General features: G+C 46.3%; 1 long non-coding RNA gene across 3 annotated transcripts in view; it reads left to right on the top strand.

Annotated features, from left to right (window-relative positions):
• The window catches only part of LOC110538832 (uncharacterized), a 145306-nt gene extending 125087 nt beyond the window's left edge, over positions 1-20219 (top strand). For 2 of the 3 annotated variants that reach the window (XR_016486066.1, XR_016486068.1), the window contains exons 3-4: positions 12687-12754; positions 19011-19352. This is a non-coding gene — a long non-coding RNA (uncharacterized LOC110538832). Of the gene's footprint in view, positions 1-12686; positions 12755-19010; positions 19353-19413 lie in introns of those variants that run through there. The other variant, XR_016486067.1, reaches the window with a different exon arrangement.
• Positions 20220-22801: the final 2582 nt, after the last annotated feature.

Raw genomic sequence — 22801 nt, forward strand, 5'->3', positions numbered from 1 at the left:
TCTTCCTCCTCTTTATCCAGGCATGTCATTGGCTCAGCTCTTATCTGAGCGCTCTCTGCAACCCAAACTGGGATCCGGACCCCCCCACCACACACACACACACACACACACACACACACACACACACACACACACACACACACACACACACACACACACACATGAAGATCTCAGATGAAAAGTCAGGTCCCTGTTGAGTGAGGGAGACCCAGTCTGTGAACTCTCCAGAGGGGCTGACAGAACCCTCCACACTCCCTCCCAGGAGAACAGAGGCAGACAGCCCCTCGGGGCCACCTGCACCTCTACACGCCCCTGCTCTGACCTTCACATGTTGACACTGTACCACACTCAGAAGCAGACACAGTTATCCCACAGTGGCTGCTTAAAGGACTGCGGTTCTGTTTTGGTTACGTTTCCACACACAAAAAAAGGAAGATGTCAAACAGGTCTCTTTCTTGCCTGGAAAGCCGTGCTTGTGTGAGGTCATTGAGGATAGAGGATATTAGCGGATATAGGTGGGCGGCAGGTAACCTAGCGGTTAAGAGCCAGTTGGGCCTGTAACCGAAAATTCGCTGGTAAGAATCCCGAGCCGACAAGGTGAACAATCTGCCGGTGTGCCCTTGAGCAAGGCACTTAGCCCTAATTGTGCCTGTAAAATGCTCTGGATAAGAGCGTGTGCTAAAATGTAAGTGTAATTGAATGCTGTTTTCACAATGACCATTGTCTGTCTAGTACATTTCATCTCTGAATGAGAGGCATTATAGTTCATATCCATATGTACACTACGCCTGCACATGCCTCTAGTTTCAATTACTACTGTAGATAATGAATAGTAAACCTGTAAACGCTCCATCAGATAGTTTGGCCTGATGTTATCTAGGCCTATCTATGATGGGTGGTAGTGGGGCCAAGGGGACCTTGCTGATTTAGTTGGAGGACCTTTATGACGGTGCCTAGCCTCCTGATTAGCAGCATGGAGTCTCATGTTGAGGCTGCAGGCAAAGGAGACTTGTATCTTCTCCAAACATCTGTGTTTGATTGAAACAGCCCAGTCCACGGCTCCGTCCCAAACACCACCTTATTACCTTCATAGTGCACTGCTTTTAACCAGAGCCCTGGGGACCCTGGTAGTCCACTATATCGGGAATACTGTGCCGTTTGGGACACGACCCATATACCTCCATTGCCAGGCAGCCTGGTCCGTCTGTTGTTTCGTCCCTACTGGAAACGCTGAATTGGAGAGAAGGGTTCCATATTGTCATGTATTGTCATGTTGTGTCTTGTTTCTGTCCTTTCCCTTCACCCTGTCTCCCTCTGCTGGTCGTTATTAGGTTACCTTTTCTCCCCCTCTTTCCCCCAGCTGTTCCTTGTCTCCTCCTAACTACCTCGTCACCCCTTTTCCCACCTGTTCCCTTTTTCCCTCTGATTAGTCCTCTATATCTCTCTCTGTGTTTGTTTCTGTCTTTGTCGGATTCTTGTTTGTGTTATTCATGCCTGAACCAGACTATCGTCATGTTTGCTGCAACCTTGTCCTGTCCTGTCGGAATCTGCCGGTCCATCTGAGCCTACGTTTGTTTTGTTATTAAAGAAGCTCTGTTTACGTTAATTCGCTTTTGGGTCCTCATTCACGCACCGTAACAGAAGAATCCGACCAAGAATGGACCCAGCGACTTCGGATCCTCTCCACTCAGCCGTCGAGATCCAGGGAGCGATGCTAGGCAGACACGAGCAGGAATTGTCTGCTGCTCGACATGCCGTTGAGACCCTGGCCACCCAAGTCTCCAACCTCACAGAACAGGTTCACCATCTCCGCCTCGATCCACCGGCCACTTCCAGGGCTTTCGAATCTCCGGAGCCCAGAATCAATAACCCGCCGTGTTACTCTGGGGAGCCCACTGAATGCCGCTCGTTCCTCACCCAGTGTGATATTGTGTTTTCTCTCCAGCCCAACACTTACTCCAGGAGCACTGCTCGTGTCGCCTACGTCATATCTCTCCTTACTGGACGGGCTCGTGAGTGGGGCACGGCAATCTGGGAGGCAAGGGCTGAGTGTACTAACCAGTATCAGGACTTTAAGGAGGAGATGATACGGGTTTTTGATCGATCTGTTTTTGGGGAGGAGGCTTCCAGGGTCCTGTCTTCCCTATGTCAAGGTAATCGATCCATAACAGACTACTCTATTGAGTTTCGCACTCTTGCTGCCTCCAGTGGCTGGAACGAGCCGGCTTTGCTCGCTCGTTTTCTGGAGGGTCTCCGCGCAGAGGTAAAGGATGAGATTCTCTCCCGGGAGGTTCCTTCCAGCGTGGATTCCTTGATTGAACTCGCTATTCGCATTGAGCGACGGGTTGATCTTCGTCACCGAGCTCGTGGAAAGGAGCTCGCGTTCTCCGTTGCCCCCCTCTCCGCATCACTACCATCTTCCTCTGCTGGCTCGGGTGCTGAGCCTATGCAGCTGGGAGGTATCCGCATCTCGACTAAGGAGAGGGAACGGAGAATCACCAACCGCCTCTGTCTCTATTGCGGTTCTGCTGGTCATTTTGTCACTTCATGTCCAGTAAAAGCCAGAGCTCATCAGTAAGCGGAGGGCTACTGGTGAGCGCTACTACTCCTGTCTCTCCTTCAAGATCCTGCACTACCTTGTCGGTCCATCTACGCTGGACCGGTTCGTCAGCTTCCTGCAGTGCCTTAATAGACTCTGGGGCGGAGGGCTGTTTTATGGACGAGACCTGGGCTCGGGAACATGACATTCCTCTCAGACAGTTAAGGGAGTCCACGGCCTTGTTCGCCCTGGATGGTAGTCCTCTCCCCAGGATTCAGCGTGAGACGCTACCTTTAACCCTCACTGTTTCTGGTAATCATAGCGAAACCATTTCTTTTTTAATTTTTCGTTCACCTTTTACACCTGTTGTTTTGGGCCATCCCTGGCTAGTTTGTCATAATCCTTCCATTAATTGGTCTAGTAATTCTATCCTCTCCTGGAACGTCTCTTGTCATGTGAAATGTTTAATGTCTGCTATCCCTCCTGTTTCCTCTGTCTCTTCTTCACAGGAGGAGCCTGGTGATTTGACAGGGGTGCCGGAGGAATATCACGATCTGCGCACGGTGTTCAGTCGGTCCAGGGCCACCTCTCTTCCTCCACACCGGTCGTATGATTGTAGTATTGATCTCCTTCCGGGAACCACTCCCCCCCGGGGTAGACTATACTCTGTCGGCTCCCGAACGTAAGGCTCTCGAAGATTATTTGTCTGTAGCTCTTGCCGCCGGTACCATAGTCCCCTCCTCCTCTCCCGCCGGAGCAGGGTTTTTTTTTGTTAAGAAGAAGGACGGGTCCCTGCGCCCCTGCATAGATTATCGAGGGCTGAATGACATAACAGTGAAGAATCGTTATCCGCTTCCTCTTATGTCTTCAGCCTTCGAGATCCTGCAGGGAGCCAGGTTTTTCACTAAGTTGGACCTTCGTAACGCTTACCATCTCGTGCGCATCAGGGAGGGGGACGAGTGGAAGACGGCGTTTAACACTCCGTTAGGGCACTTTGAATACCGGGTTCTTCCTTTCGGCCTCGCTAACGCTCCAGCTGTCTTTCAGGCATTAGTCAATGATGTCCTGAGAGACATGCTGAACATCTTTGTTTTCGTTTACCTTGACGATATCCTGATTTTTTCACCGTCACTCCAGATTCATGTTCAGCACGTTCGACGTGTCCTCCAGCGCCTTTTAGAGAATTGTCTTTTTGTGAAGGCTGAGAAGTGCTCTTTTCATGCCTCCTCCGTCACATTTCTCGGTTCTGTTATTTCCGCTGAAGGCATTAAGATGGATCCCGCTAAGGTCCAAGCTGTCATTGATTGGCCCGTCCCTAGGTCACGCGTCGAGCTGCAGCGCTTTCTCGGCTTCGCGAACTTCTATCGTCGTTTCATCCGTAATTTCGGTCAGGTGGCAGCCCCTCTCACAGCCCTTACTTCTGTCAAGACGTGCTTTAAGTGGTCCGTTTCCGCCCAGGGAGCTTTTGATCTCCTCAAGAATCGTTTTACATCCGCACCTATCCTTGTTACACCTGACGTCACTAGACAGTTCGTTGTCGAGGTTGACGCGTCAGAGGTGGGCGTGGGAGCCATTCTTTCTCAGCGCTCCCTCTCTGACGACAAGGTCCACCCTTGCGCATATTTTTCTCATCGCCTGTCGCCGTCGGAACGTAACTATGATGTGGGAAACCGCGAACTGCTCGCCATCCGCTTAGCCCTAGGCGAATGGCGACAGTGGTTGGAGGGGGCGACCGTTCCTTTTGTCGTTTGGACTGACCATAGGAACCTTGAGTACATCCGTTCTGCCAAACGACTTAATGCGCGTCAGGCGCGCTGGGCGCTGTTTTTCGCTCGTTTCGAGTTCGTGATTTCTTATCGTCCGGGCTCTAAGAACACCAAGCCTGATGCTTTATCTCGTCTCTTCAGTTCTTCAGTAGCCTCCACTGACCCCGAGGGTTTCTCCCTGAGGGGCGTGTTGTCGGGTTGACTGTCTGGGGAATTGAGAGGCAGGTAAAGCAAGCACTCACTCAAACTCTGTCGCCGCGCGCTTGTCCCAGGAACCTTCTTTTCGTTCCCGTTCCTACTCGTCTGGCCGTTCTTCAGTGGGCTCACTCTGCCAAGTTAGCCGGCCACCCTGGCGTTCGGGGTACGCTTGCTTCCATTCGCCAGCGTTTTTGGTGGCCCACCCGGGAGCATGACACGCGTCGCTTCGTGGCTGCTTGTTCGGTCTGCGCGCAGACTAAGTCCGGTAACTCCCCTCCTGCCGGCCGTCTCAGGCCGCTTCCCATTCCCTCTCGACCGTGGTCTCACATCGCCTTAGATTTTGTCACCGGACTGCCTTCGTCAGCGGGGAAGACTGTTATTCTTACGGTTGTCGACAGGTTCTCTAAGGCGGCTCATTTTATTCCCCTTGCTAAGCTTCCTTCTGCTAAAGAGACGGCACAAATCATCATCGAGAATGTTTTCAGAATTCATGGCCTTCCGTCAGACGTCGTTTCGGACAGAGGTCCGCAATTCACGTCTCAATTTTGGAGGGAGTTTTGCCGTTTGATTGGGGCTTCCGTCAGTCTCTCTTCCGGCTTTCACCCCCAGTCTAACGGTCAAGCAGAACGGGCCAATCAGACTATTGGTCGCATCTTACGCAGTCTTTCTTTTCGCAACCCTGCGTCTTGGTCAGAACAGCTCCCCTGGGCAGAATACGCCCACAACTCGCTTCCTTCGTCTGCGACCGGGCTATCTCCTTTTCAGAGTAGCCTCGGGTACCAGCCTCCGCTGTTCTCATCTCAGTTCGCCGAGTCCAGCGTCCCCTCCGCTCAGGCTTTTGTCCAACGTTGCGAGCGCACCTGGAAGAGGGTCAGGTCTGCACTTTGCCGTTATAGGGTGCAGACTGTGAGGGCTGCTAATAAGCGTAGAACTAAGAGTCCTAGATATTGTCGCGGTCAGAGAGTTTGGCTCTCCACTCAGAACCTTCCCCTTAAGACCGCTTCTCGCAAGTTGACCCCGCGGTTCATTGGTCCGTTCCGTATTTCTCAGATCATTAATCCTGTCGCAGTTCGACTTCTTCTTCCGCGATATCTTCGTCGCGTCCACCCGGTCTTCCATGTCTCCTGTGTCAAGCCCGTTCTTCGCGCCCCCGCTCGTCTTCCCCCCCCCCCATCCTTGTCGAGGGCGCACCCATCTACAGGGTCCGTAGGATTTTGGACATGCGTCCTCGGGGCCGTGGTCATCAGTACCTAGTAGATTGGGAGGGGTACGGTCCTGAGGAGAGGAGTTGGGTTCCCTCTCGGGACGTGCTGGACCGTGCGCTGATCGATGATTTCCTCCGTTGCCGCCAGGTTTCCTCCTCGAGTGCGCCAGGAGGCGCTCGGTGAGTGGGGGGGTACTGTCATGTATTGTCATGTTGTGTCTTGTTTCTGTCCTTTCCCTTCACCCTGTCTCCCTCTGCTGGTCGTTATTAGGTTACCTTTTCTCCCCCTCTTTCCCCCAGCTGTTCCTTGTCTCCTCCTAACTACCTCGTCACCCCTTTTCCCACCTGTTCCCTTTTTCCCTCTGATTAGTCCTCTATATCTCTCTCTGTGTTTGTTTCTGTCTTTGTCGGATTCTTGTTTGTGTTATTCATGCCTGAACCAGACTATCGTCATGTTTGCTGCAACCTTGTCCTGTCCTGTCGGAATCTGCCGGTCCATCTGAGCCTACGTTTGTTTTGTTATTAAAGAAGCTCTGTTTACGTTAATTCGCTTTTGGGTCCTCATTCACGCACCGTAACACATATGCCTCCAATATGCCTTGATATTTATCACTGAGCTTCTTCACTGTTTCTGTTAATCTAATCTTCAACCAAACCCTGCTACTCTATTTAACTGAATTTAACATGCAGGCTATGGTGACAGTCTGTCAGCAGACACTAATGTTAATCCGCTGAGTGTTCTACGACTTTGAGATTACAGTATGGTGATGGAGAACGGCAGTTTAATGGGAATCTATCTTAAATCATTTGGGGTTGATTTCAAAGACAAGGATTAAGCTGGGTCCTGGACTGACAAAATATTTAAGGGGCAGTTTCCAGGATGCATTATGCCTAGTCCTAAACTAAAATACAAGCTTAATGGAGAATGAAATCTGGTTGATGGTCCAGGACTACACTTCATCTGTGTCGAGGAAACCGGCCAATGAAGTTTAGTTTGGACTGGGTAGTTGGACGTTTAGAGGAAGAATAAATCAATGTTTTCTGTTAATCCTAGCTGCTACACCATATCAGTGTTTGGGAACTAGATCAGCACTTGAATCCATCATTTGCTAATTTCCTATACCTGCCAAACACACTATAAACATGTTTCCACATGTTGCTTATTCTGCCCGTGGAGCTTTCCCACATTCCCCATGGTACCTCAACGTTGTCTGTCTGCTGAGTGGTAGCTAATCAACATGTTCCCCATGGTACCTCAACGTTGTCTGTCTGCTAAGTGGTAGCTAATCAACATGTTCCCCATGGTACCTCAACGTTGTCTGTCTGCTGAGTGGTAGCTAATCAACATGTTCCCCATGGTACCTCAACGTTGTCTGTCTGCTGAGTGGTAGCTAATCAAAATGTTTCCCACATTCTCCATGGTACCTCAACGTTGTCTGTCTGCTGAGTGGTAGCTAATCAACATGTTTCCCATGGTACCTCAACGTTGTCTGTCTGCTGAGTGGTAGCTAATCAACATGTTCCCCATGGTACCTCAACGTTGTCTGTCTGCTGAGTGGTAGCTAATCAACATGTTCCCCATGGTACCTCAACGTTGTCTGTCTGCTGAGTGGTAGCTAATCAACATGTTCCCCATGGTACCTCAACGTTGTCTGTCTGCTGAGTGGTAGCTAATCAAAATGTTTCCCACATTCTCCATGGTACCTCAACGTTTTCTGTCTGCTGAGTGGTAGCTAATCAACATGTTCCTCATGGTACCTCAACGTTGTCTGTCTGCTGAGTGGTAGCTAATCAACATGTTTCCTACATTCCCCATGGTACCTCAACGTTGTCTTTGAATGTGAAATCAGGGCCTATATACATCAGGTGTCTCGGAGTAGTGCTGGTCTGGGATCAGGACTGAGAAGTTGTATGAATACAGGCCTAGGTATTGTTTTATTTTCAACTGAATCTGAACCAAGATTAGTCAGGCAGTGGTTGGGGAATACTGGATGCTGGTTGGTTGGTTATGATTATATAATTGAGGATAGGAAATGAGCACATCTGGCTACAGTACAGAATCTAATAAACCCTGCATCATATCACTCTGTAGTTTCCATCTTGTGTATCAAACCCAATCAGTTAGTCAGCGATTCCTCTTAGACTGATAATCAGAACTACATGTAGATTACCTTCAATAGAAAGGTTTGGGATGCCTATTTTACCCTTAGGTCTTTGCAGGCTTGTAATGGGAACAACTGATTTGGAGTTGTTAGCATACGACTACAGGGAGCCAGAGTTTGTGGGGCAAAATATGATTTGTGTGTGTGTGTGCGTGCGTGCGTGCACCCGAACCCAGAGCTGTAAGTGTGTGTGCGCCTCAGCTAAGAGATTTAATCTGATTTGCTGAAAATAGTGGGTTGTTTCACATGACTGGTTTAACGGGACTCTGGCACAATTTGAACCAGTGTCCCCGAGTTGTGTGCGCGTGCTTTCAGGTGCATGTGTTTGTGGATTATGGGTTTCTCCCCTTTTGTCCCTGTTTGTGTCTTATGTACTGATGTGTGTGTGTGTGTGTGTTGGCTGTAAACCGGTAGAGAGGTTCATGTTTGTAAATGTGTTTCAGTTTGTTATTGTGTGGTTGGAACGAGGGTGAGAGGTTTGTATTTGTAAAGTTGTTTACGTTTGTTGTTGTGTGGTTGGAACGAGGGTATAACTGTTGCTCTTTACTGTTGTTGCTCTTGGGGTTTCAAAGCAGCTTTATTTGGGAAAGTTACATGAAAGTGAAAGCACAGCAAATCAGCTGACAACCACACATCTGGAAAAGAGTTCGGGCTGCAGGACTCTGATACTCGTTCAGTGGTTTACACATCCCTTTGAATCAGAGCTTTATTTTGAACTAATGGACCACCAGAAATATATCAAACCATTGAAATCATCCTCTGGTTCCAATTCTGGGGAGAGGAATGTAGAGATCCAATCCCTTGAACTTCCTGTGTGGATCCCAAATGGCACCCATAGAGAACGATACAGAAAGCATCCCAATTATGGCGTCTGTGAGCACATTTTTAAGTTTTCCATTTTATTCTTCACGATTGGCTGATCCCTCCTGATGACCCGGTTGGACATGACTCCAACAGCGTCACCAGGAGAGATCAGCCAATGAAGTCCTACCCAGTTGACTACATTAAAATGGTGGAAGCCCTCAATGGCACTACCCCTGCTAATACAGCTTTTTGGCCACTAGAGGCCTCTATCATTCTCTATGCTGGCACCCTATTCCCTTTATAGGCAACTACTTTTGTCAAGAGGGTACATAGGGTAGTGCACCATGTCGGGCAGTGGTCACCAACCTTTTTTGAGTCTAGGTCAGTTTCTGAGTCAAAATGCAAGTCGAGATCTACCGTTCAGATTTTTCACATGACTTTATAAGAGGAAAGCCTATGCAACACTAACCTATTCAAAACAGTACTGTAGTAATGAGGTTTGTGCAGTCGGCTACAGGCCCAATACATTATCACCACGTATTGGCTTTGCTTGAATTGACCTGCCAACGCATTCTGGTTTTTCTCAGATCATTTAAAAAAACTGGTATTTCAACATTTGAGGTAGGCTATATGATCACACAGGTAATAGATCCGTTGTAATACTACTTGTCAGGCACAGCTGAGTGAGCATACGTTCATTATCTGTTATTATTTTACTGGGCTGATGGTGCCTGCATCTGATGGTCAGTCTCAGCGGATGGAGAGAGCAGCAGACTGAGGGTCCAACTCTCAACATCTCTCCGCTCTCCCTTTCCTCCACGGACACTGACCAAAAGGGGACACCGTCTTCGGCGAAACTCGAGTCGTACCGCACTATTTCTGCCTCATCCATCAATTCATGTTGTTACTCCAATGACCAGAGAATGTGAAATATTCCCAAGCTGCTAATAACAACACAAGCATGCCGATACACTTTCCTACTCCTTCATTACAGCTGCAGTGCTGGTTGTAGTGTTAGTGGAAGTACAGAGAATGCACATTTCTGAAAGTATTAAATACAAAGTGTTGACAGTGCTGAGTAAAAACTTAAAAATGAACTCACTCACTCACTGCTGTATTTGTTGACAGTCTCTCTCTAGTCGTGGTTTTAAAAGTTAAGAAATCTCACAGTTTCAACTTTGCTGTAGTTTTCTTTTACACCTGCTACGTTAGCCTACTGTAGACATGGTAATCTGAGCCATGTGATTGGCCAGCGGTAGGCCTATAGTGCACTTGCTTTGCTCCCCCCGGGCACGCCGAGAAGGCAGAGTTTCTACCTTCAGACATATGAAATTATTCAATATGGGAACACGTCGCCTCACCCCCCATCCCCTCACCCTCATCTCCTTACCCCCTGCTCCCCCCATTACCTCACCCATTGGCCTATCTACCAACAGTGCTAGCTTTAAAGGCCAATTCTTTATGTCAACTCATTTGTCTACAGAAGTAAGAAAAATACAATTTTAGAAAGCTATTTACTGAGTGGAAAAAGCAGACTGGCATGCACCTAAGAGCAGTACCCTATGCCAGCACGAAACATCTTAAAGGTGTTTTAAAAAGGAGCGAAAGACTGAATGGTTTAACCATGTCATCTCGTGAAACTCTGGGAAGCAATATGGCTAGAATTGAGTTTCTCTCCCCGTCGTCCTGTTATTTTCTGTTTTCCAGCCCTCAACTCTCAGAGCTTATACAGTTTAAAGGAGGTTCTTAACTCAAGGCTTTGTGTCACTTGGAAACAGTGCATTTGTTGCCGAGGTAACCGGTCTGGTCCGGCGAAACTCTGAAACGGAGACAACCTCTGTTTGGGGCGGGGCGTGGCCAGGCCTGACTTATCAATGGTAGAGAGCTGCTTTCGTCCAGAAACCACTGGTCTTTTAAAGAGACCTGTATGTCTCATTTCCAAGGCTTGCAGTAACCCGATATCCTTATAATATGAGCACATCGAATAGTTGTGAAATGGTAGAATGGAAAATCTTGTTTCAGTCTCCATGAAATGCCAACCTTGTGATGCACTGAAACAGAAGCTTTGTCACGTGGGACACTTTTAAAGATGGAAGAATGTGACATTCTGGGGACGTTTTCCAAAGGGCCGGTCCTATTAAAGGTCTTGTGAATATAAACGGGATAAAAAACGAAGTAGCCAAACTTTTCATTGATTGGGGCAAAACATAGTGGAACACTGAAGTAAGGCCTACACACTAATTTGATCCAACACAAACCTTTAGTTCCTATTAGTTCCCAATGTTTCACTCCTGAAGAGACCTTGGCCTGACAAAACTTTGTGAAGTCATAAAGGCAGTATTTATTTATTTATCTTTATTTAACTAGGCAGTATAAGAACAAATTCTTATTTTCAATGGTGGCCTGTGGGTTAACTGCCTGTTCAGGGGCAGAACGACAGATTTGTACCTTGTCAGCTCAGGGGTTTGAACTTGAAACCTTCTAGGTTACTAGTCCAATGCTCTAACCACTAGGCTACCCTACCACCCCAGTATGTGTTAGATCAATAGTGTGTGAGTCGTAGTTCACTAAATAGATATCTAGAACAGGAGCCATGCCAAGGCAGAGTCATGATGGGGCTGGGCACAGAGAGCCCTGCAATAACACAGCCAGGGAGCCAGGCAGGCAGTTTTTACCTTGATTTAACTAGGCAAGTCAGTTAAAAACAAATTCTTATTTACAATGACAGCCTACCGGGGAACAGTGGGTTAACTGCCTTGTTCAGGGGCAGAGCGACATATTTTTACCTTGTCAGCTCGGGGATTCAATCCAGCAACCTTTCGGTTACTGGGCCAACACTCTAACCACTAGGCTACCTACTGCCCCAGTTAGTTAGGCAGACAGTCATGCAGTCAGATATGCAGGCAGGCAGACAGGCTGGGAAAGCAGGCAGTCAGGGCATCAGTTAGACAGGCAGGCAGTCAGTCAGGCAGACAGTCGGGCATACAGACAGGCAGTTAGAAAGGGACGGGGTTAAACAGAGACACATGACCAGGCATGTTAACACAGGGATTACAGCATAAAACACACAGAATAAAACCTTGGAGGAAATCAGAGGAATGTTCCAGAGAAACTACAGGAACTATTGACCCCCCTTCTCCTTCCCCTGGCGTCAACAGCATTTACACATGGATATAGTAAAAGAGACAGATGCAAACAAAACTAGAGCATTTTAATGGTCGTCAATGTAAAATCTATACAATGGCAAATTCCTCAGAGACGGGTGCGCTCACTGATTCACTAATGGTGTGCCTAGAGACATGCTAACCTGCTAATATGACTGTGTGCCTAGAGACATGCTAACCTGCTAACATGACTGTGTACCTGCTAACATGACTGTGTGCCTAGAGACATGCTAACCTGCTAACATGACTGTGTGCCTAGAGACATGCTAACCTTCTAACATGACTGTGTACCTGCTAACATGACTGTGTGCCTAGAGACATGCTAACTTGCTAACATGACTGTGTACCTGCTAACATGACTGTGTGCCTAGAGACATGCTAACCTTCTAACATGACTGTGTACCTGCTAACATGACTGTGTGCCTAGAGACATGCTAACCTGCTAACATGACTGTGTACCTGCTAACATGACTGTGTGCCTAGAGACATGCTAACCTGCTAACATGACTGTGTGCCTAGAGACATGCTAACCTGCTAACATGACTGTGTTCCATACCAACATGACTGTGTGCCTAGAGACATGCTAACCTGCTAACATTACTGTGTGCCTGCAAACATGACTGTGTGCCTAGAGACATGCTAACCTGCTAACATGACTTTCTGCCTGCTAACATGACTTTCTGCCTGCTAACATGACTTTCTGCCTGCTAACATGACTTTATGCCTGCTAACATGACTGTGTGTCTGCTAACATGACTGTGTGCTTGCTAACTTGACTGTGTGCTTGTGTGTAGTCTATAACAGCTTTTACAGGACCACCAATTTACTGTTATATCTGTTGTTTTCCAGGTGATACCAAGCAACTAACATCAGGCAGAAGCTACATCGATGGAATTGAGAAGATGGACATTCAACAGGTAAGAATGACACTGAGTTCACATCCATTTAAATATTGCCAGTTTTCACAGTGGAATTCTATCTAGTCAGTCCTCTACTAACAGTCATACTGTAGATCAGTTTTCACAGTGGAATTCTATCTAGTCAGTCCTTTACTAAGTCATACTGTAGATCAGTGTTCACAGTGGAATTCTATCTAGTCAGTCCTCTACTAACAGTCATACTGTAGATCAGTGTTCACAGTGGAATTCTATCTAGTCAGTCCTCTACTAACAGTCATACTGTAGATCAGTTTTCACAGTGGAATTCTATCTAGTCAGTCCTCTACTAAGTCATACTGTAGATCAGTGTTCACAGTGGAATTCTATCTAGTCATTCCTTTACTAAGTCATACTGTAGATCAGTTTTCACAGTGGAATTCTATCTAGTCAGTCCTTTACTAAGTCATACTGTAGATCAGTTTTCACAGTGGAATTCTATCTAGTCAGTCCTCTACTAAGTCATACTGTAGATCAGTGTTCACAGTGGAATTCTATCTAGTCAGTCCTCTACTAACAGTCATACTGTAGATCAGTTTTCACAGTGGAATTCTATCTAGTCAGTCCTCTACTAACAGTCATACTGTAGATCAGTGTTCACAGTGGAATTCTATCTAGTCAGTCCTCTACTAAGTCATACTGTAGATCAGTGTTCACAGTGGAATTCTATCTAGTCAGTCCTCTACTAACAGTCATACTGTAGATCAGTGTTCACAGTGGAATTCTATCTAGTCAGTCCTTTACTAAGTCATACTGTAGATCAGTTTTCACAGTGGAATTATATCTAGTCAGTCCTTTACTAAGTCATACTGTAGATCAGTGTTCACAGTGGAATTCTATCTAGTCAGTCCTTTACTAAGTCATACTGTAGATCAGTGTTCACAGTGGAATTCTATCTAGTCAGTCCTTTACTAACAGTCATACTGTAGATCAGTGTTCACAGTGGAATTCTATCTAGTCAGTCCTTTACTAAGTCATACTGTAGATCAGTTTTCACAGTGGAATTCTATCTAGTCAGTCCTTTACTAAGTCATACTGTAGATCAGTGTTCACAGTGGAATTCTATCTAGTCAGTCCTTTACTAACAGTCATACTGTAGATCAGTGTTCACAGTGGAATTCTATCTAGTCAGTCCTTTACTAAGTCATACTGTAGATCAGTTTTCACAGTGGAATTCTATCTAGTCAGTCCTTTACTAAGTCATACTGTAGATCAGTGTTCACAGTGGAATTCTATCTAGTCAGTCTTCTACTAACAGTCATACTCTAGATCAAACAGGACAGTGACCAGTGGATGAGTACTGTAGCTGCCATTTGAGTTGTGATCTGTCAGGGTGGCATATGTATTCTGGGTGGGTGTCACCATCCACATCGACACAGTACTGTGAGCTTCCTCCACACACACGTGAGTGCACACACACACACACACACACACACACACACACACATTCAACGCTGTGTAACTCACTCTAGTCATGACAGTATGGTAAAGAATGCAGAGGCCGAGGCACAACAGAGATATCACTTCAAACCCACAGGCCGGAGTCTCAGATCCTTTCAGTGTATTGAATGAATGGAGATATGCTCTGATGGGCCACCTCAGAGCCATGCATCACCCAGCTCAAAGGGAACTGTTGATATCTGGGCTGTGTAGCGCTGTGGCAGCCTGAATGAGAGGTGTGTGTGGGACGTAGAGGGACAAGCACAGAGAATGGACGTGCTCAGTGCACCACTATTAGGCTGGAGGTGGGACACCCAGATCTGACCCTGACTCAACAAGAACTTTCTCTCTCATAAGAGTGAGTCATAGTCTGAATCTTCCCTTCTCTGTCTCTCTCTCCCCTCTCTCTCTCTCTCTCTCTCTCTCTCTCTCTCCCTTTCTCTCTACTGGTCCTCTCCCTCTCTCTCTCTCACCTCTCTCTATTTCATTCTCTCTCTTTCTACACCACTCTCTCTTTCTCCTCCCTCTCTTCTCTCTCTCCCTCTCTCTCCCCCCTCCCTATGTGAGAAGGTGAAGGGGAGCATTGCATTTGTCTGTGTGTTGATGTGGATGTGGATGGCAGAGTACCAGTAGACAGGCAGATGTACTGATGAGCTGATAAGGAGAGTCGTAGGCAGCGCTTCAACCAACATGTACAGCCAATGTACAGCCAAATACGCACAACGTCAAGAAAGACAGGTACTCACAACTGTGATGTGTTGGCCATCAATGGTCTAAATCATAGAAGGAGAGATACGGGCCAGCCTCAGGCCCAGGCACCACAGACACACAGACAGGTTGAGGCCTGGTTTAGCAGTCTGATTCTGCTGCAATACTGGCTCAGCTTCAAGGTACAGGGGCCGGATTCACAAAACCTTTAAGAACAAATATCTTCTTAACTGCCATTTTTTCCTTAACTATAGACTTATGAAGAAAGTTAAGCAAAGTTGCTATTCCGCAATACAGGTATTGTAAATGTTCTTAAGGTTTTTCCTAAGTTTCTTCCTAAGAAAAAAGATAAGGAGAAATGGGATTCTTGAAAATAGTGTTTTAGGATCTCTTCTAGGAAATGTAGTTAACTTTAGGACAGCTAAATCCTTGTCTTGAGACGAATGGATACTTTTGTAAACATGAACGTGTTCTTGCGCCACAGACACAGTTGGCTACTATTATATTTAAATATATTTAAATACAGCAAGAAAACAAATTAAACAGACATTATCTAGCTAGCTAGTAATTAACAATATATTACAATATTCTAGAAGTGTTAAATAGCTAGCGCTATCTCATCAATTTGCAAAGAAGAACTTGGCTAACTTAGCTAACGTTAACCTCGTTAGCTATGTTGTTGTCTATAACGTCGTTACGTGTTAGCGAGCTAACGTAGCTACCTAACTTACCTGTCTACCACCATCTCTATGATGGACGACACCTTCTCCTCCAGCTGGTCCACATGAATGTTCTCTCAGCTCTCTTCTTCTTAGCAGCCACCTTGATGTCGGACCACTTCCCTTGCCATTCCCCCGACGGCAGAGACAGACTCGGCCACTCTCCCTTGCCATTCCCCCGACGGCAGAGACAGACTCGGCCACTCTCCCTTGCCATTCCCCCGACGGCAGAGACAGACTCGGCCACTCTCCCTTGCCATTCCCCCGACGGCAGAGACAGACTCGGCCACTCTCCCTTGCCATTCCCCCGACGGCAGAGACAGACTCGGCCACTCTCCCTTGCCATTCCCCCGACGGCAGAGACAGACTCGGCCACTCTCCCTTGCCATTCCCCCGACGGCAGAGACAGACTCGGCCACTCTCCCTTGCCATTCCCCCGACGGCAGAGACAGACTCGGCCACTCTCCCTTGCCATTCCCCCGACGGCAGAGACAGACTCGGCCACTCTCCCTTGCCATTCCCCCGACGGCAGAGACAAACTCGGCCACTCTCGCCCATCCTCTCTTTTTGGTCTCAGCAGTGAACCTGCAGTTATCAAGTCGAGGAATTGCATAATAAGACTAAGCATTTAGCCTATTAAAATGTTAATCTGACTATAACAAAACCATGTGCTATCAAGTATTATATGTTTAGCTGACGAAGATCGAGAAATGGTCATGAGATATTATCAAAGCAAGTTTGTAAAATTAATGGATTCACATACAAGGCATAAAGCTTAATTACTGTATAAGGCAATACTGACATTAACAAAGCATAATTCTAAACATGTAGATCCCACGGATAACATACAAGACAAATGTGAACAATGAACGAAGAGATGACTACTAGGCAAGAAACCTGGGAAATGAGAAAATATCCTGCAACTGTTCTCCAATTGACTGGATTCAGGATAAGAGAGAGAACAGCAGACCTCCGTTCCATGTCTAACATCTGAAGGTGTATCTTTTTCGAACCAAAACGATACCAAGTTTACAGTAACCTGATCACCCATGCCCCGTCTCCACAGGGTTTCACAGCATCTAAAGGCTATGTGTAGGAGGAGCCCAATGGAAATAGACAATAAACCCCCATAGAGTCATGTAGAGTTCACCCTGTACAGATAGATACAAGGTACCACAGAGATCCTACATCCATATAGGTGGCATACACAGGAGGTTGGTGGCACCTTAATTGGGGAGGACCGGCTCGTGGTAATGGCTGGAGCAGAATAGGTGGAATGGTATCACCATTTGGTTTCCATGGGTTTGATGCCATTCCATTCGCTCCATTCCAGTCATTATTATGAGCCGTCCTCCACTCAGCAGCCTCCACTGATGGAATAAAAAGTTATCCTCAGAGGATAAGTTTAAGATAGATAACCGATAGCTGCTGAATAATTATTCTAGCACACATTCCAGTAATCAGTCCTCTGGATACTGTAACAGAGAGATACATTTTGGCCCCTCAGAGGGGGAAGGACTGTGTTTTGTGTTTTGTTCAGCCATTTGCCATGCAGCCTAAGCACAGAGATTACATACATGATGGCCAAACCTACAGAGGGAGACAGATGTGGAGGGAGGAAGGCCAGCACAGAGGTAGAGGAGGAGGGGAGTGAGTCAGGGACAGTGGATGGAGGGTTAGAGGTATGCCAGGTAGGAGTGAGAGAGGGATGAGGGTAAGGGAGGGAGAGAGAGAGAAAGTCAGGGACAGTGGATGGAGGGTTAGAGGGGGAGGTATGCCAGGTAGGAGTGAGAGAGGGATGAGGGTAAGGGAGAGAGAGAGAGAGAGAATCAGGGCAGGCAGGTCAGACAGGTAGTGTTGGAATGTGACTCCCTGCAGGTATTATCAAGCTCAGGGCAGACAGAGCAGAAAGAAGAGAGACGTGTTGACAGATCACTCCCTGTCTATTGACACGTCCTTCCTTCCCTGAGGCTCTATATGATGAGACAGTCTCTCTGCCTAGTCTGCACCATCACCATGACAACCCATAGAGGAAGTCAACATCTCAGTGATGTCATTGTGTGGGTGGCTGTTGGGCAGGATTGCAGCACAGGTTAATTAAAAGGCATTGATTTGTAAACAGGCCACCTTCCTGCACTACCTCACCCTGGGACTCCCCCGGGCTGCTTCAGATAGACCCCATAGTAACTAGAGTAGCGTTGGAAGCACTGAGGTTACGAATCAGCAAACCAGTGAGAATGCTAGAAGTCTCTTGTTCTCACATCAAAAAGCTTAATGAAACAGCACAGCTGTTTTGTAATGAATTATTTCCTCACATGTAATGTAACTCTGAGCACACGTGTGACATTTACAGAACATGATAATATTCCATCATAGTTCCTGGTAGATCGGGACTTTGTTGAACACAAGATACAACTGGTTTCCTTTAATCAGATGGGCCTCTTGTCTCTGATTGAGCTCTGTGCCGTTCTAGAAGGAGAATTGCTGAGGGTTGGTGGAGTGTTGATTGATGTGTGGTCCTCAAATCTAGCCTGGTACTGTACTATATTCCAGACATGGGTTCAAATAGTATTTATTTTTGTTCAAAACCAATACTATTTGACGATATGAGTGTTGGCTTGGGCCTGCCCGTAGTGCCAGTTGGGCAGGGTTTCCAGATGTGGGACTATCCCATTGGTTCCATTGTGAAGGGAAAGCTAATTTGAAAGAAAACAACATACTATTTGAACCTAGGACTGTACTTCAGTACTGTGGTCCAGCTGCATGCACTGCAGGCTGGCTCAATGTGATCCTCATTGCTGGAAGCAGAACTCCACTGCTCCATTGCTTTAACCTTGATCTCCTCAACACTGGTAATGTAATAATTGGGATAATTCAGATCCATCCAGATTCATCCACAACGTCACGTTGAGTTAAGGCCCACTGGATGGAAAGCGCCTGAAGGCAACTTAATCTGCTCTGCTAGAGCCATCAACATTTCTGATGTCTTGATTTATTAACAAAGCCTGTCCTCTGATTCCAGAATGTTCTGGTTTAGATGTATTCCATTTTGTGGGGGGTTTGTTGTTTCTATCATTTGAGGGGGGGTTTTTAGGCAAGAAGACGTATTTTGAGTGCCTGTTTCCCAGAACAAGAGTAAACCTACTTCTGGTCTAAAATGCATGGAGAGTCTTCATTGAAAGAGTCTTCATTGAAAGAGTCTTCATTGAAAGAGCTTTGGAAGTGCAGGAATATACTTTATCTGTGTCAGACTTAACTGAGTATTTGAATGGGTCACTGTTTGGAATGAAGTGTGCATACGCTGTCTATTTTAGGACATCTTCAGGGATGTATGGACACTCAGTCATCTGCTCCTCTTGTTGTGTTTTCAGGGATGGAGAGAAGATGGCTACTGGATGTTCTCTGGACTGGATCCTGGATCAGCAGCAACAGTGGAAGTTCCATTTTGGATCTGGCTATCATCAATATCATTTATTAATATCACAATACAGACCTTTAGACTAATGTGAGGAGTGTTGTCCAGTGTTCCTCAGCCCCTTCCGGACAGGCTCATAATGGGACACTTCATGTTTCCTCAGCCCCCTTCTGGACAGGTACATAATGGGACACTTCACATTTCCTCAGCCCCTTCTGGACAGGTACATAATGGGACACTTCACATTTCCTCAGCCCCTTCTGGACAGGTACATAATGGGACACTTCACATTTCCTCAGCCCCTTCTGGACAGGTACATAATGGGACACTTCATGTTTCCTCAGCCCCCTTCTGGACAGGTACATAATGGGACACTTCACATTTCCTCAGCCCCTTCTGGACAGGTACATAATGGGACAGTCCACTTTTCATCACATCCTCCATGGAAAGTTACAGTCCACTTTAACCACCAACACCCCTTGCCCCCATAACGTACATGGGACAGTCTCACATTTCTTCTGGAATAAGACATGACTGTCATCCACTCCAGTTCACCCAATGGGATTCCAACAGAATGACTTTTATTCTACTGCACATGTCTAAAGGACTGGCTTTCTGTTTAAAACATCTATGACATCACACTGAGCTGCTGATGTACTTATTAAACATGATACATGTACTTCTATTTTCTAAGTCACTATATTATGCTGTTATTGAAACTTGAAGAATGCTGAACAGGTCCGTTGAAGATTTCTGAGGGCACTTCAATATGCCACTATTTCAACAACATATAATAAGCCTGTAAATTGAGACATGTTTACCTTCTCATCGTATCAAATGTGACAATATGACAGTACATTGTAAATGTGACAATATGACAGTACATTGTAAATGTGACAATATGACAGTACATTGTAAATGTGACAATATGACAGTACATTGTAAATGTGACAATAGGACAGTACATTGTAAATGTGACAATATGACAGTACATTTCAGCACTTGCCACTTGTCAGGTCGCTATTGTAAACAATGATTTGTCTCACCTGTATAATTAAATGTTAGATTAAACAAATAATACATTGTTCCTCGCCGGTTTTGCAAACCAGTTGACATCTCTATCCAAACAGCTTCTATCCAAACAGTAAATGTTGACATGTATTAATTACTGCTGTCAGAGTGTCTTATCTTCTCATCTATGGGAGTTTTATAGATCAGTAAGTCATGTTGTCTATCTGTCTGGAGAGAGAGAGAGCTAGATGAAGGGAGAGAGAGAGTGAGAAAGGGAGAGAGAGATGCATACACAGATAGAGAGAAAGAGATTGAGAGAGAAGAGAGAGAGGGAGAGAGGGAGAAAAGAGAGGGAGAGAGAGAGTGCGAGAGAGGGAGAAAAGAGAGGGAGAGAGAAGAGAGAGAGAAAAGGTAGAGAGATGAGAGAGAGTGCGAGGGACTAGGTTCCCCCAGCCACATCATAATTCACACAGGCACAAATTACCTGAGAGCCCAGCAGGAAAGGGCGGCCACAACACTCAAGGGAGTGATTGAAAAAGCTTCTTCCACTTTCCCCAACACACAAGTGGTTATCTCCACCCTGCTACCACAAAAATACTTTCACCCTGCCACCATAGAGCGGGCGAATGCAAGCATTTCGCAAGACTGCGCCTCAAAACCTAATGTCTACCTGGCCCACCACTCCACCCTAGACTTGAACAGCCTTAACGACCAGGTCCACCTCTACAAGGCAGCAATCCCAACTTTTGCCAGGGCCCTGAAGGAAGTCACCCTCAACCGTAGCCCCAGAACCTCACACAGGAGCAACAGACAACCAGCCCAGACCAGCGAGACACCCTCCCAGACCTGCAAGACCCCGCCCTGAAGGACCTGCACCGAGAGAACCCATACCAAGAGGACTTACACCCAGACCACAGCATCACCAGCCACACCCCAACCAGCTAAGACCACCCCAAGCAGACCCTGGCTACACCCTATATAGGCCTCCCATATCAGACCTATGCCCCTTCTACCCACCCCATGCCCCCCGCCCCCGCGGCGAGGACCTCAACATGACAGCGGGAGATATGCCCAGGCCGTGAACAGAGCAACACGCCCAACCCCCACCATTACACCCGCCCAAGCCCCATCCTGCGACCTAAGAGGTATGTATCAGATGCTCAATATACTCTGCTCACACCTATTGTGATGGTCCAGGCCTAAACCTATATCCCCCCATACGTTGAGAGCTTCTCCATCCTATAGGGGGAGATCAATCATTTCCAGGCCCAGGGACATGTGCTAGTCTGTGTCGACCTAAATGCCAGAACTTGACAAGAACCTGACACCCTCAGCACACAGGGGGACAAGCACCTACCTGGAGGTGACAGCATTCCCCCCTCATTATGCCCCACAAAACGGGTTACAACTCCTGCCGCTCTGTCGGACGCTGGGTATGTACATAGTCAATGGTAGGCTTCGAGGGGACTCCTACGGTAGGTACACCTATAGCTCATTCCTTGGCAGTAGTACTGTAGACTACTTTATCACTGACCTCAACCCAGATGTATGGATGAACCACTTCTCCAATATTTTTGGCTCTATAGCAAAGAACAAACAGCAAAACCATGAACATAGTCAAATACCGATCTTAGAATCAACTATTAAAGATTACCAGAACCCACTGGAATCTCCAATTACATAGAATGAACTACTGGACAAAATGCAAACCCTCCAACCCAAAAAGGCCTGTGGGGTTGATGGTATCCTAAATGAAATGATAAAATATACAGACCACAAATTCCAAATGGCAATACTTAAACTCTTCAACATCACCCTCAGCTCTGGCATCTTCCCCAATATTTGGAACCAAGGACTGATCACCCCAATCCACAAAAGTGGAGACAAATATGACCCCAATAACTACCGTGGGATATATGTCAACAGCAACCTTGGGAATATCCTCTGCATTATCATTAACAGCAGACTCGTACATTTCCTCAGCGAAAACAATGTACTGAGCAAATGTCAAATGGTCTTTTTACCAAATTACCGTACTCACTCTGCACCCTAATTGACAAATGAACAAACCAAAACCAAGGCAAGGTCTTCTCATGCTTATTTTATTTTAAAAAATGTCTGGAAAGTGGTGTTGTGGGAAAACATACGGCATTATAAAATCCATGTACACAAACAACAGGTGTGCAGTTAAATTTAAAAAAAAATAACATTTCTTTCCACAATGACATCAAAACAAGGCAGTCTGTCATCATGATTATTCATATTATCAAAACAAATAGATACCACTTTATTTGGATAGTCCATCTGCAGACTATCAGTACCATTTCAACTAACTATCTACTAACCCTAGCTCTAAACCTAACCTTAACCCTTATCCTAACCCTAATCTTAACCCTAAACCTAGCCCTAACCTTAACGCTTATCCAAAACCTTATTCTAAACTTAACCCCACTGTAACCTTAGCAAGCAGTTGTTTATCAACAGATAGTTTGTTGATAGTATAACCATGTACAGTCGCGACCTGCAGAGCTACACCTGTTTTGAGCCCCACATTTTTAGGCAAAAAAATACATGTACACCATCGTTCAAAAGTTTGGGGTCACTTAGAAATGTCCTTGTTTTTGAAAGAAAAGCACATTTTCTGTTCATTTAAAATAACATACAATTTATCAGAAATACAGTGTAGACATTGTTAATGTTGTAAATGACTATTGTAGGTGGAATCACCAGATTTTT

This window comes from Oncorhynchus mykiss, chromosome 13 (assembly GCF_057628025.1).
Source record: "Oncorhynchus mykiss isolate SJ-2025 chromosome 13, ASM5762802v1, whole genome shotgun sequence".
NCBI classification, from domain to species: Eukaryota; Metazoa; Chordata; class Actinopteri; order Salmoniformes; family Salmonidae; genus Oncorhynchus; species Oncorhynchus mykiss.